The sequence below is a fragment of the Oryx dammah genome, unplaced genomic scaffold, assembly GCF_014754425.2.
Source record: "Oryx dammah isolate SB20612 unplaced genomic scaffold, SCBI_Odam_1.1 HiC_scaffold_16, whole genome shotgun sequence".
NCBI lineage: Eukaryota > Metazoa > Chordata > Mammalia > Artiodactyla > Bovidae > Oryx > Oryx dammah.
In genome coordinates this window covers 14610840-14623369 of record NW_024070200.1, presented here as the reverse complement: position 1 = coordinate 14623369, position 12530 = coordinate 14610840, and the positions used below count along the sequence as shown (strand labels likewise).

At 41.2% G+C, this 12530-nt stretch overlaps 1 protein-coding gene and 1 long non-coding RNA gene across 2 annotated transcripts in view; one reads left to right on the top strand and one right to left on the bottom strand.

The window, feature by feature from the left end:
• Nucleotides 1-3757, bottom strand: part of MIS18BP1 (MIS18 binding protein 1) — a 45528-nt gene extending 41771 nt beyond the window's left edge. The window contains exon 1 of the mRNA XM_040256687.1: nucleotides 3582-3757. The gene's annotated coding sequence lies outside the window, so the exon portion shown is untranslated. The remainder of the gene's footprint in view (nucleotides 1-3581) is intronic.
• Nucleotides 3758-3831: 74 nt separating this feature from the next.
• The window catches only part of LOC120875026, a 54573-nt gene continuing 45874 nt past the window's right edge, over nucleotides 3832-12530 (top strand). The window contains exon 1 of the long non-coding RNA XR_005723793.1: nucleotides 3832-3916. This is a non-coding gene — a long non-coding RNA (uncharacterized LOC120875026). The remainder of the gene's footprint in view (nucleotides 3917-12530) is intronic.

Genomic DNA, 12530 nt, shown 5'->3' with positions numbered 1-12530 from the left:
TTCCACTTCACATTTATCATGCACTGTGGCTGTAACTTTTGCAGTTTTGGGGGTCAACAGCAAAACCTGCATGCATTTCTTTTTCCTTCCTCACAAGTAGGGGACTCATTTTTATCCAGACCTTAGCAATCTCAGCATACAATTTTTTTCCTCATTAAGTCAAGAGCTTTCACCTTTTCACTTAAAGGAAGCACTTTACCACTTTTCTTTGGCATACCCAAATTGCCAGCAGCACTACTCTTGTGATTTGGGACAATTATTAAGTAAGATTAGGGTTATGGAACACAAGCACTATGATACTTCAACAGTCCATCTGCTAACTGAGGGGACTGCTAAGTGGCTAGTGCACGGGATATGCTGGACAAAGGGGTGATTAACATTCCTAGAAGGACAGTGTGAGATTTCATCATGCTACTAAGAAAATCATGCAATTTATTTATTTTTAATTGTTTTTATTGGCGTATACTTGCCTTACAAAGTTGTATTAGTTTCTGCAAGTGAATCAGTTATACGTATACATATATCCATTTTTTTTTACATTTCCTTCCTATTTAGGTTCCTTCTAGGACTGGAGAAGACAAGGTGAATTCTAAAGTGCTATGCTTGTGCCTTCATTAAATGCTTAAAACTATTTGAAAAATCTAATACTTAAAATTTATTCTGAAAACTGACATGCTGATATACTAGGAAAAATTGCTATTTATTCAAAATAAAGACTCAGGCATGGGAAAACTAGCTATGAGTATGAAAAAGTAGCTATGAGTATCTAGAGTATCTAGAAAGCTAAACAACAGTTATCATGGATATAATACAGAATTTAACTTTTACTCTTCTTCCTAAGGAGACATAAAAATATGTTCTAGGAATTTACTATTGTAGTAGTAATATTAATTATAATGGAATGGGTCAAAACTCCCAAGGCACACTAACCAAAACTGGGAGATAGAGTTGGGAAAAAATTAGAGGCACAGTAAGTTAACTGACAAATGATATACTTGGGAAAAAGTGCAGCACACAATATATTGAGTTGGCCAAAGAATTTGTTTGGTTTTTCCCATAAGGTGGTTCTAGTAGAGCTTATTTGTCTTTAACTTCATTCAAAACAGTTCTGTCAGATTGTATTGTGACAACTGTCATTCACAATGCATTAAAAAAAAAAGATTAGTGAACTTTTGTGTAGCCATTTTAATATTAAAACTGGAAGAGAAAGGTCACGTTTTTGGCATATTATGCTTTATTATTTCAAGAAAGGTGGAAACACAACTAAATGAAAAAAAAAAAAAGATTTGTGCAGTGTAAGGAGAAGCTACTGTGACTGATCAAACATCAACCCTGTCAAAAGTGGTTTGCAAAATTTTGCACTGGAGATTTCTTGCTGGACAATGCCCCCTGGTGCAATAACCATTTGAAGTTGATAGCGATCAAATTGAGACATTAATTGAGAACAATCAACATTATGCCATGTGGGAGATAGGCAACATACTTAAAATATCCAAATCAAGCACTGAAAATCTTTTGCACCAGCTTGGTTATGTTAATCCCTTTGATGTTTGGGTTCCACATAAGCAAAAAAACATTCTTGACTGGATTTTTGCATGTGATTCTCTGCTGAACTGTAACAAAAACATTCCATTTTTAAAACAAATTGTGACATGTGATGAAAAGTGAATACTGTACAATACTGTAGAATGGAGGAGATCATGGGGCAAGTGAAATGAACCTCTACCAACCATACCAAAGACTAGTCTTCGTCCAAAGGTGATGTGTATGTGGTGGGATTGGAAAGGAGACCCCTATTATGAGCTCAAAGAACTGCTCCCAATTAGACCAACTGAAAGCAGCACTCAACGAAAAGCGTCAGGCATTAGTCAACAGAAAACACATAATCTTGCATTAGGGTAACACAAGCCTCCATGTTTCTTTGATGGCTGGGCCAAAACTGTTAACAGCTTGTCTGGGAAGTTCTGATTTATCTGCCATATTCACCAGACATTGCATCTTCAGATTCCCGTTTACTTCAGTCTTTACAAAATTCTCTTAATGAAAAAAATTTCAGTCTCCTGGAGGACTATAAATGGCAAGTGGAAGAGTTCTTTGCTCAAAAAGATAAAAAGTTTTGGGAAGATGGAATTATGAAGTTGCCTGAAAAACGGCAGAAGGTAGTGGAATAAAACGGTGAATATGCTGTTCAATAAAATTCTTGGTGAAAATGAAAAAGGTCTTTCATTTATACTTAAAAACCAAAGGAACTTTTTGGCCAAACATTCAAAGACACCAAATGAATCTATTTAAAGAAATGATAAACATAAAAAATGGCCAAAGGACATGAAAGGCATTTAATAGAATACAAATGGCCCATAAATGAGTCAAAATGACACTCTGTTTTACTAATAAATGAAGAGATGCAAATTAAAACAGTGAGACTTCTTATGTTTATCAGATTGGTAAAGGTTAATTTCAAAATATAGGTGTGCATGCCATTGATCAATAAATTCCACTTAAAATTTTTCTTACATCTACATAAGACTGCAAATACATATGTGGTAATAATATTCAACACCTACTGCATCTATGTCAGACACTAGACACTACTTAATCTTACAGCAATTCATAAGAGTTAAGTAGTTATTGTCCCCATTTTGAAGATGAGAAAACTAAGGCCTAAAGTGGTTAAATAACCAGTCCAAGGTCCCACTGACAATTAAGAGCAGGACCCCAGTCTATCTGATTTCAAAGCCCAAGTTCTTAAACAGGCCCTATACAAGGATGTTCACGGAAGTACTAAACTAATTAGAAACAATCTAGATGGCTACCAAAATTCTGCTGTTCACTAAAGCACCGGGCCAACTAGAAACAACCTAGACGTCTATCAATATGGGACAAAATTCTGCTTTTGTCATCCATATAACTGAATTCTATGTATTCAGTAAAAAGATATACATACAGACACACACATACACTGACAAAGAAAGTATCTGAAATATACTAAATTTAAAAAGCAGCAGAACAGGACGTACGACTGAATTTCTGTTAAAAAAAAAAAAAAAACAGGAGTATACGCAAAGGGGGAAAAAATCTGTAATTAAGATATTGTAAAAATTGTAAATAGCACTTATCTTTGTAGAGAGGGATGAAGGGGCCTCCCGTTTCCTAAATAATTTTATTTACATCTGAAAATGTTTGGAACATGTAATTTAATCAGAAGAAAACACAAGCTAGATGGATAAATTGTTTCTTTAGCTCTGTGGATCCTGGGTTCCAAGGTGAAGAATCGGACAGTGACGCACACAATATTCCTACTCGGTAATCTAATTTTTTTTTTTTTTTCTGAAAGTGATTTTAGAACAAAAGCCTAGAGAACTCACCACTGAAACGAAATCAGAGGGAAAGACGTCTGCTCTCTTGATAAATACAGTAGACACGCAACAAATACACACCGAATGAACGAGTGGTCGTGATACCGCAGCCGAAGACAAAAACGTACTAAAGTCCGCGAGACCGCACAAAGCTGAAGCGCGGGGACCCGCGGCGCCAGAGGCACCGGAGGCAGAAGCTAGGGTAGAGGGTCGGGGAGGCCGTACCTTGGGTGAAGAGCCTGGCCGGGCAGCAGTCTGGGCTCGGCTTCGGGGCAGTGGGGAGCCCGGGCGCCCTAAGATCGCGCCTCTGGCCCAAGTCGGCCCCACCCCTCAGCGGCCGACCCCAGGCGATGCTCACCTTCTCCGCGAGATTCCCTAACACGAGAACTATTAGGGAATTCAAATTTGAAGAGCCCGCCCTCTCAGCCAGCCCGGGATTGGCGCGCTCAGGAATTGCGTCACCGTGCGTCTCACTGGGAACCCGGAAGCCTGGGGGCACTTCCCCCTCCGCGTGGGCAATGCTGTCTCCACAAAAACTGGGTAACCCCAAGCTGCGACGGGTAATGGGCAGGCACATCTAGTCGTCCTTGGACTTTGTTTCTTCTTCAGAGGAGCTCCAGCTTCGCGTTTCGCGGCTCTTCCCGAAATGCTCTGCGGCAGGAAGGCCTACGTCAGACGTCAGACGCGCTACTGCGCGTTTTAGGTTTGGTCCTTCTCGCTATTCTTTCTCTATGTGAGAGCGGTAATAGCTTTTGTTTATTTGTTGCTTCCAAGTGTGAGGAATTAGCTTTCTGAGTATGTTTAAGAGAGCTTTTAAGCTTTCTCTGGCTGTCAGATATTTGAGGTCGAGAAGGAACCTTTTGTTCTGGAGGGGATAGTGGACTAAATGCAAAGTTATACTTGCAATCAGTTCAGTTCCGTCGCTCAGTCGTGTCCGACTCTTTGCGACCCCATGAATCGCAGCACGCCAGGCCTCCCTGTCCATCACCAACTCCCGGAGTTCACTCAGACTCACGTCCATCGAGTCAGTAATGCCATCCAGCCATCTCATCCTCTGTCGTCCCCTTCTCCTCCTGCCCCCAATCCCTCCCAGCATCAGGGTCTTTTCCAGTGAGTCAACTCATCGCTTGAGGTGGCCAAAGTACTGGAGTTTCAGCTTCAGCATCATTCCTTCCAAAGAAATCCCAGGGCTGATCTTCAGAATGGACTGGTTGGATCTCCTTGCAGTCCAAGGGACTCTCAAGAGTCTTCTCCAACACCACAGTTCAAAAGCATCAGTTCTTCAGCGCTCAGCCTTCTTCACAGTCCAACTCTCACATCCATACATGACCACTGGAAAAACCATAGCCTTGACTAGACGGACCTTTGTTGGCAAAGTAATGTCTCTGCTTTTCAATATGCTATCTAGGTTGGTCATAACTTTTCTTCCAAGGAGTAAGCGTCTTTTAATTTCATGGCTGCAGTCACCATCTGCAGTGATTTTGGAGCCCCCAAAAATGAAGTCTGCCACTGTTTCCACTATTTCCCCATCTATTTCCCATGAAGTGATGGGACCAGATGCCATGATCTTCATTTTCTGAATGTTGAGCTTTAAGCCAACTTTTTCACTCTCCACTTTCACTTTCATCAAGAGGCTTTTTAGTTCCTCTTCACTTTCTGCCATAAGGGTGGTGTCATCTGCATATCTGAGGTTATTGATATTTCTCCTGGCAATCTTGATGCCAGCTTGTGCTTCTTCCAGCCCAGCGTTTTTCATGATGTACTCTGCATAGAAGTTAAATAAGCAGGGTGACAATATACAGCCTTGACGTACTCCTTTTCCTATTTGGAACCAGTCTGTTGTTCCATGTCCAGTTCTAACTGTTGCCTCCTGACCTGCATATAGGTTTCTCAAGTGTTGGCTAACACAATAGGGAGTTTTGGGGTAACCTATCAGGAGATCTCCAGTAGGCCAAAATGGGCAGGTCCTGAATTCCATTACATTGGCCACTTTGGCTCAAAGGCTTAATTTTTTTTTTAACTGAGATATAATGTTATATTAGTATATAAAAGATTGAGGGCAGAAGAAGAGGGCATCAGAGGATGAGATGGCTGGATGGCATTACCAATGCCATGGACGTGAACTTGGGCAAACTTCGGGAGATGGTGAGGGACAGAGAGGCCTGGCATGCTGCAGTCCATGGGGTTGCAAAGAGTCAGATATGAACAAGCACTGAACAACAAAATTATATTAGTTTCAAATATACAGTGTAATGATTTGAATTTGTATGTATTGCAAAATGATCACCATACTATGTCTAGTTAACATCCATTAAGACAGATAGAAACAATTTTGTTTTTCTTGGAATGAGAACTTGTAAGATCTACCTTCATCATGTTGTACATTACACCCACAGGACGTCTTTATTTTATAACTGAAAGTTTATACCTTTTGACTACCTTCCTCCATTTGCCCAAACCTGACCCATACTCTGGCAACCACCAACCTGTTCTGTGTGTCTATGAGATTAAATTTTTAAAATTTCATTATTAATTGTAAGACTATGCAGTATTTGTCTTTCTCTGTCTGACATTTCACTTAGCATAATGCCCTTCAGCTCCACCCATGTTGCAAATGGCAAGATAGCCTTCTCTTTCACAGCTGAATAATATTCCGTTGTGAGTATACACACACACACACACCACATTTTCTTTATAGATTCATCCGTCAGTGGACACTTACATTCTTTTCATGCCTTGGCTGTTGTAAATAATGCTGCAATGAACATGGGGATACAGATATCTTAGTTTTCTTTTTATTGGGTTAAATACCCAACAGTAGAATTGCTGGATCATATCCAGGTTCTAATTTTAAATTTTTGAGAAAACTCCATAGTTTTCTATAGTGGCTGTACCAATTTACATTCCCACCAAGAGTGCACAAGGGTTCTCCTTTCTCCACATCCTTGTCAACACTTGTTAGTATGTTGTGTCAGTCGCTGAATCACATCCAACTCTTGCGACCCCATGGAGCATAACCCACCAGGCTCCTCTGTCTATGAAATATGCCAGGCAAGAATAGTGGAGTGGGTTGCCATTTCCTTCTCCACAACACTTGTTATCTCTTAGCTTTTTTATCACAATCATTCATTCTTTTCTCTTTTTTTTTGCTGCACTATGCGGCTTATGGGATCTTAATTCCTCAGCCAGGGATTGAACTTGTGCCTTTTGCAGTGGAACACATAGTCTTAACCACTGGACCACCAGGGAAGTCCCATGACAATCTTTCTAACATAAGTGGCATGATAGCTCACTGTGGTCTAAATTTTCACTTCTCTAAGGCTATGGTTTTTCCAGTGGTCATGTATGGATGCGAGAGTTGGACTGTGAAGAAGGCTGAGCGCCGAAAAATTGATGCTTTTGAACTGTGGTGTTGGAGAAGACTCTCGAGAGTCCCTTGGACTGCAAGGAGATCCAACCAGTCCATTCTGAAGGAGATCAGCCCTGGGATTTCTCTGGAAGGAATGATGCTAAAGCTGAAACTCCAGTACTTTGGCCACCTCATGCAGAGTTGACTCATTGGAAAAGACTGATGCTGGGAGGGATTGGGGGCAGGAGGAGAAGGGGACGACAGAGGATGAGATGGCTGGATGGCATCACTGACTCGATGGACTTGAGTCTGAGTGAACTCCGGGAGTTGGTGATGGACAGGGAGGCCTGGTGTGCTGTGATTCATGGGGTCTCAAAGAGTCAGACACGACTGAGCAACTCAACCAACCAACCAACCAAAGGATTAGTGATGTTGAGTACTTTTCCCTATATTTATCAGCTATTTCTTTGTCTTCTTTAGAAAAATGTCTATTCAGTTTTTCTGCTAATTTAAAAATCATATTGTTTCACTATTGAGCTGAGTTCTTCATATATTTTGGAAATTGACCCTTTATCAGGTATATGATTTATAAGTATTTTTTCCCATTCTGTAGGTTGCTTTTTCATTTTCTTGATGGTTTTCTTTGCTGTGCAAAAGCTTTTTAGTTTTATATAGTCCCACTTGTTTATTTTTCCTTTTGTTGCCTTTTCTTTTGGTGTCAAATCCAAAAAAATCATTGTCAAGACCAGTGCCAAGGAGCTTACTGCTTGTTTTCTTCTAGAAGTTATATGGTTTCAGGTCTAATGTTCAAGTCTTTAACCATTTGAGTTAATTTTTGTATTTAGTGTGAGATAGTGTGTAGGGAATATGCTATGCACAGGCCTGTACTATAATTAACAGGGCTCTGAAAAATAAGAGTGACTTTCTCATCACCCCCAGGTGAAGGGCTGGGAGCAGTAAAAAGTACATCATGGAAAAACATCTTGAAAACAAGATGTTGAAGAACTGATATGACTGATGGAAAACCGTTAGTGACTGTTCCTGTAACCAGAGCCTTGAGGGAGTTGCTAAGAAAGGTCGTCACTAGCTAAAGGGCTAAAGAGTCATGAAAGGCCTGAAGGTTTGACATTGAGGACTGTGCATTGTATATCTGTATCCCCGATCTGAGATTGTAAAAAACAGATATCTCTAGAGCACATACAAGAAAGTAGATGTTAGCAATAAAAAGCACGCAAGGATTAGGATCTGGGCTTTGGCCTGTGAATGGCATCAGCCCCCTGATCCCCACCTTATTTCTGAGTCTTGTTTTTCTTTATTCTTCTGCGGCACCGCTCCCTCAGGTCAGTTCGTTGTTGGGCTGGTCCTGACAATAGTGATCCGATTTCATTCTTGTGTGTGTGTGTGTGTGTGTGTGTGTGTGTATTCTTTAAATATATATTCTTTACATATATATATTCAGATTCTTTCCCTTTAAAGATTGTTACAAAATATTGAGTATAGTTCTTTGTGCTATATAGAAAGTCCTTGTTGATGATCTATTTTATATGTAGTAGTATGTATATTTCATCTTAATTCCTAATTTATCCCTCCCCCACTTCCCCTTTTGTAACCATAAGTTTGTTTTCTATGTCTGTAAGTCTATTTCTGTTTTGTGTTTAAGTTCATTTCTTTTTTTTTTTTTTTTAAGATTCCACATATAAGCAATATCATGAAATTTTCTTTTTCTGCCTGACTTATTTCACTTAGTATGATAATCTCTAGGTCCATCCATATTTCTGCAGATGGCATTATTTTTATCATTTTTCATGGCCAAGTAAATATATACCACTGTTGCTTCCTGACCTGCATACAGATTTCTCAAGAGGCAGATCAGGTAGTCTGGTATTCCCATCTCTTTAAAAATTTTCCACAGTTTGTTGTGACCTACACAGTCAAAGGCTTTAGTGTAGTCAATAAAGCAGAAATAGATGTTTTTCTAGAACTCTCTTGCTTTTTTGATGATCCAGTGGATGTTGGCAATTTGATCTCTGCTTTCTCTGCCTTTTCTAAATCCAGCTTGAACATCTGGAAGTTCTCGGTTCACGTACTATTGAAACCTGGTTTGGAGAATTTTGAGCATTATTTTGCTAGCACATGAGATGAGTACAATTTGTGGTAGTTTAAACTTTCTTTGGCATTACCTTTCTTTGGGATAGGAATGAAAACTTAATAGGAGTTAAGCAAATAAAACTGGAAGGCTGAATGGTAAGCATGTGGGATATTGGAGTATCAGAGATAGGGGCATTCCTAGGTGTCCCTAAAGTTTCAGTTCAGTTCAGTTCAGTCGCCCAGTCGTGTCCAGCACTTTGTGACCCCATGAATCACAGCACGCCAGGCCTCCCTGTCCATCACCAACTCCCGGAGTTCACCCAAACTCCTGTGCATCGAGTCAGTGATGCCATCCAGCCATCTCATCCTCTGTCATCCCCTTCTTCTCCTGCCCTCAATCCCTCCCAGCATCAGAGTCTTTTCTAATGAGTCAACTCTTCGCATGAGGTGGCCAAAGTACTGGAGTTTCAGCCTCAGCATCAGTCCTTCCAATGAACACCCAGGACTGATCTCCTTTAGAATGGACTGGTTGGATCTCCTTGAGGTCCAAGGGACTTGCAAGAGTCTTCTCCAGTGCCACAGTTCAAAAGCATCAATTCTTTGGCGCTCAGCCTTCTTCACAGTCCAACTCTCACATCCATACATGACCACTGGAAAAACCATAGCCTTGACTAGACAGACCTTTGTTGGCAAAGTAATATCTCTGCTTTTTAATATGCTATCTAGGTTGGTCATAATTTTCCTTCCAAGGAGTGAGTGTCTTTTAATTTCATGGCTGCAATCACCATAGGAAATAGTGATTGATATGGATAGTCCAGCTGGTTTTAGGCTGAGGTTAGGGTAACATGAGAGGCCTGATGGTACTATGTCTGTAATACTTACTATAACCAGTATTTTAGTTATAGATAAATGTGAAGTGAGGTGTCTATGATTTAATATGATGGCTTCCCTGGTAGATCAGCTGGTAAAGAATCTGCCTGCAATTCAGGAGACCCCAGTTCAATTCCTGGGTTGGGAAGATCCCCTGGAGAAGGGATAGGCTACCCATTCCAGTATTCTTGGGCTTCCCTGGTGGCTCAGATGGTAAAGAATCCACCTGCAATGTGGGAGACCTGGGTTTGATCCCTGGGTTGGGAAGATCCCCTGGAGAAGGGCATGGCAACCCACTCTATTATTCTTGCCTGGAGAATCCCCATGGACAGAGGAGACTGATGGGCTATAGTCCATGGGATCGCAGAGTCGGACATGACTGAGTGACTAAGCCTGCGTGCATGAATTTTATAAGCTCCATTGTGTTCCTCTTTTGTCAGTTCATACTAATAGGTATAGACACTACACTAAAGCCAACTTGAAGTAAAAGATAAAAATGAAACCAATTTATTAAAGAGTCTCAAATTATTAGCAGTTAAATAGAAAATGGTTTGATTTTCCCAACCCTGCTTCCTACTGTAGTCTGTCAAATATCTCTTTTTCTAAATAGTGGCTAACTTGAAAACAACTTGGCCTAATTCTGCCATCTGAAACCACAATATCCCAGCCCCTTCCCAGTCTTTGGGGGAAATGCCCCAAATCTATCTAACTCTAATCCTTCAGCTTTCATCTCCTACCCCTGCTGAGATTATTCCTAGGGAACATATTGGGGATGAAGGAATATCATCTCTTCCATAGTAACAAAAACAAACAAAATACGCCACAGCATAAGTGGTAGCTTTGCCCAGCCACCATCTTCCCTGGTGGCTCAGATAGTAAAAGTGTCTGCCTGCAATGCAAGAGACCCAGGTTCGACCCCTGGGTTAGGAAGATCCCCTGGAGAAGGAAATGGCAACCCACTCCAGCATTTTTGCCTGGAAAATCCCATGCTTGGAGGAGCCTGATAGATTACAGTCCATGGTGTCACAAAGAGTCTGACACGACTAAGTGACTTCAGTTTCACTTTTGCCCAGTGAAGGAGGGTCTAACTAGGGCTCTTCTTAGCTCTTACACCGTCATGTGGTTAAATAGGTGGTTGCACTGCGAGCCTTTTATTCTGGTCTCGCCTACTTCTTTAAGGTTAAAGGCAATTTTATCTGCCTTTGTTTCTGTGAATTTGCATCTGGCTTCCCAGGTTAAGGAGAGAGGCAAACTCAAGAGTCCAGGGTTTTCCACAGTGACCAGGTTGAGTAGATTGAAGGGAAGCTCTTTTCTTGTGGTTAGATTTCCCACAGGTATTTTAAGTCCAACATATTCATAATATGACTACATCAATCTTCTTCCCTTCTCTCTTCCACATCCCCCTCCCTTCCTCCACCCCAGGCTTCCCCTCAATAAATCCCAATCTTAAACTCTCTTCTCCTCTGCTCTTTATTTCACTGAAAGAGTGTTTATCCACTGCAGTGACACCCATGTTTCTTATGTCTCCTGCATTTGTAGGTGGGTTCTTTACCAACTGCACCACCCGAAAAGCCCCTGCAGTGACACATTGGGCTCCAAAATCACTGTGGACAGTGACTGAAACAATGAAAGCAAAAGTCACTTGTTCCTTGGAAGGAAAGCTATGACAAACCTAGACAGCATACTAAAAAACAGAAACATCACTTCGCTGACAAAGGTGAGTATAGTCAAAGCTATGGTTTTTCCAGTAGTCGATGTACAGATGTGAGAGGTGGACCTTAAAGAAGGCTGAGTGCCAAGGAATTGATGCTTTCAAGCTGTGGTGCTGGAGAAAACTCTTGGGAGTCTCCTGGACTGCAAGGAGATCAAACCTGTCAATCCTAAAAGATATCAACCCTAAATATCCAATGGAAGGACTGATGCTGAAGCTGAAGCTCCAATACTTTGACCATGTCGGTTTAAAAACAGTCACAACCTAAAAGTTGAGAATTATGTTTTAATCAGTGGGAATTTTTCGGACTTCAAGCGTGGGAGACCTCATCTCAACTAATCCTGAGAGAACTGCTCTAAGAAGGCAGGGAGTGGGGAGGAGTCAGATTATATAGAAGTTTGCAACAAAGGGTAGGTAGTGTGAACATCAAAAGTACTTTTGTGAATTAAAGAAAACCAGATACCTCAAGTTAAGGAATTTAGCACTTTTCTGTACCTAAGAAGATGCAAGAGTCTGGCTCACTGAAAACATTCCTTTCATATGCATCTCAGCTATCTGAGGTGAGTACTTTGTGTTTTTCCTCAGTTGCTTACTGTACAGAGTGGCTGTGTTGCAGAAAAGCAGCCAATTCTGACTCCATGTTGGAACTGTTTCTTTGACTTGCTTTCTGTTGCTTTTCTTATTATAATCATACAAAATGGCCTACCTCAGAGAATCCTGCCCCTCAGCCTGACTGTTAAATTACAGTGCCTTTGTTCAGAACCCTGTCCACCTGTAGGTGGCAGGAAGGAAGAAATTAATACATCCCTTGCCTGAGGCTTGCCATTCCAGGAGATGTTTGCAAGATTAATGGCCTTTTCACCTTGCTTCCTCACTTCCCCCATCTTGATGTATAAAAGAGACTGGCATCCAGACCCCAATAAGATGGTTGTTTTGAGGCATTAGCCTGCTATCTTCTTGGTCAGCTGGCTCCCCGAATAAAGTCTCTTCCTTGCCTCAGCCCCTCGTCTCTTGGATTCATTGTGCGGTGAGCAGAGAAAACTTAGACCTGGTGACGGCTGTAACTGCTGATGGCTGTGGCATTCTTGCTTATTGACATGGCAGGAAATACTCCATTTCTCAGCTACCTGATGAGAAGAGCTGACTCATTGGAAAA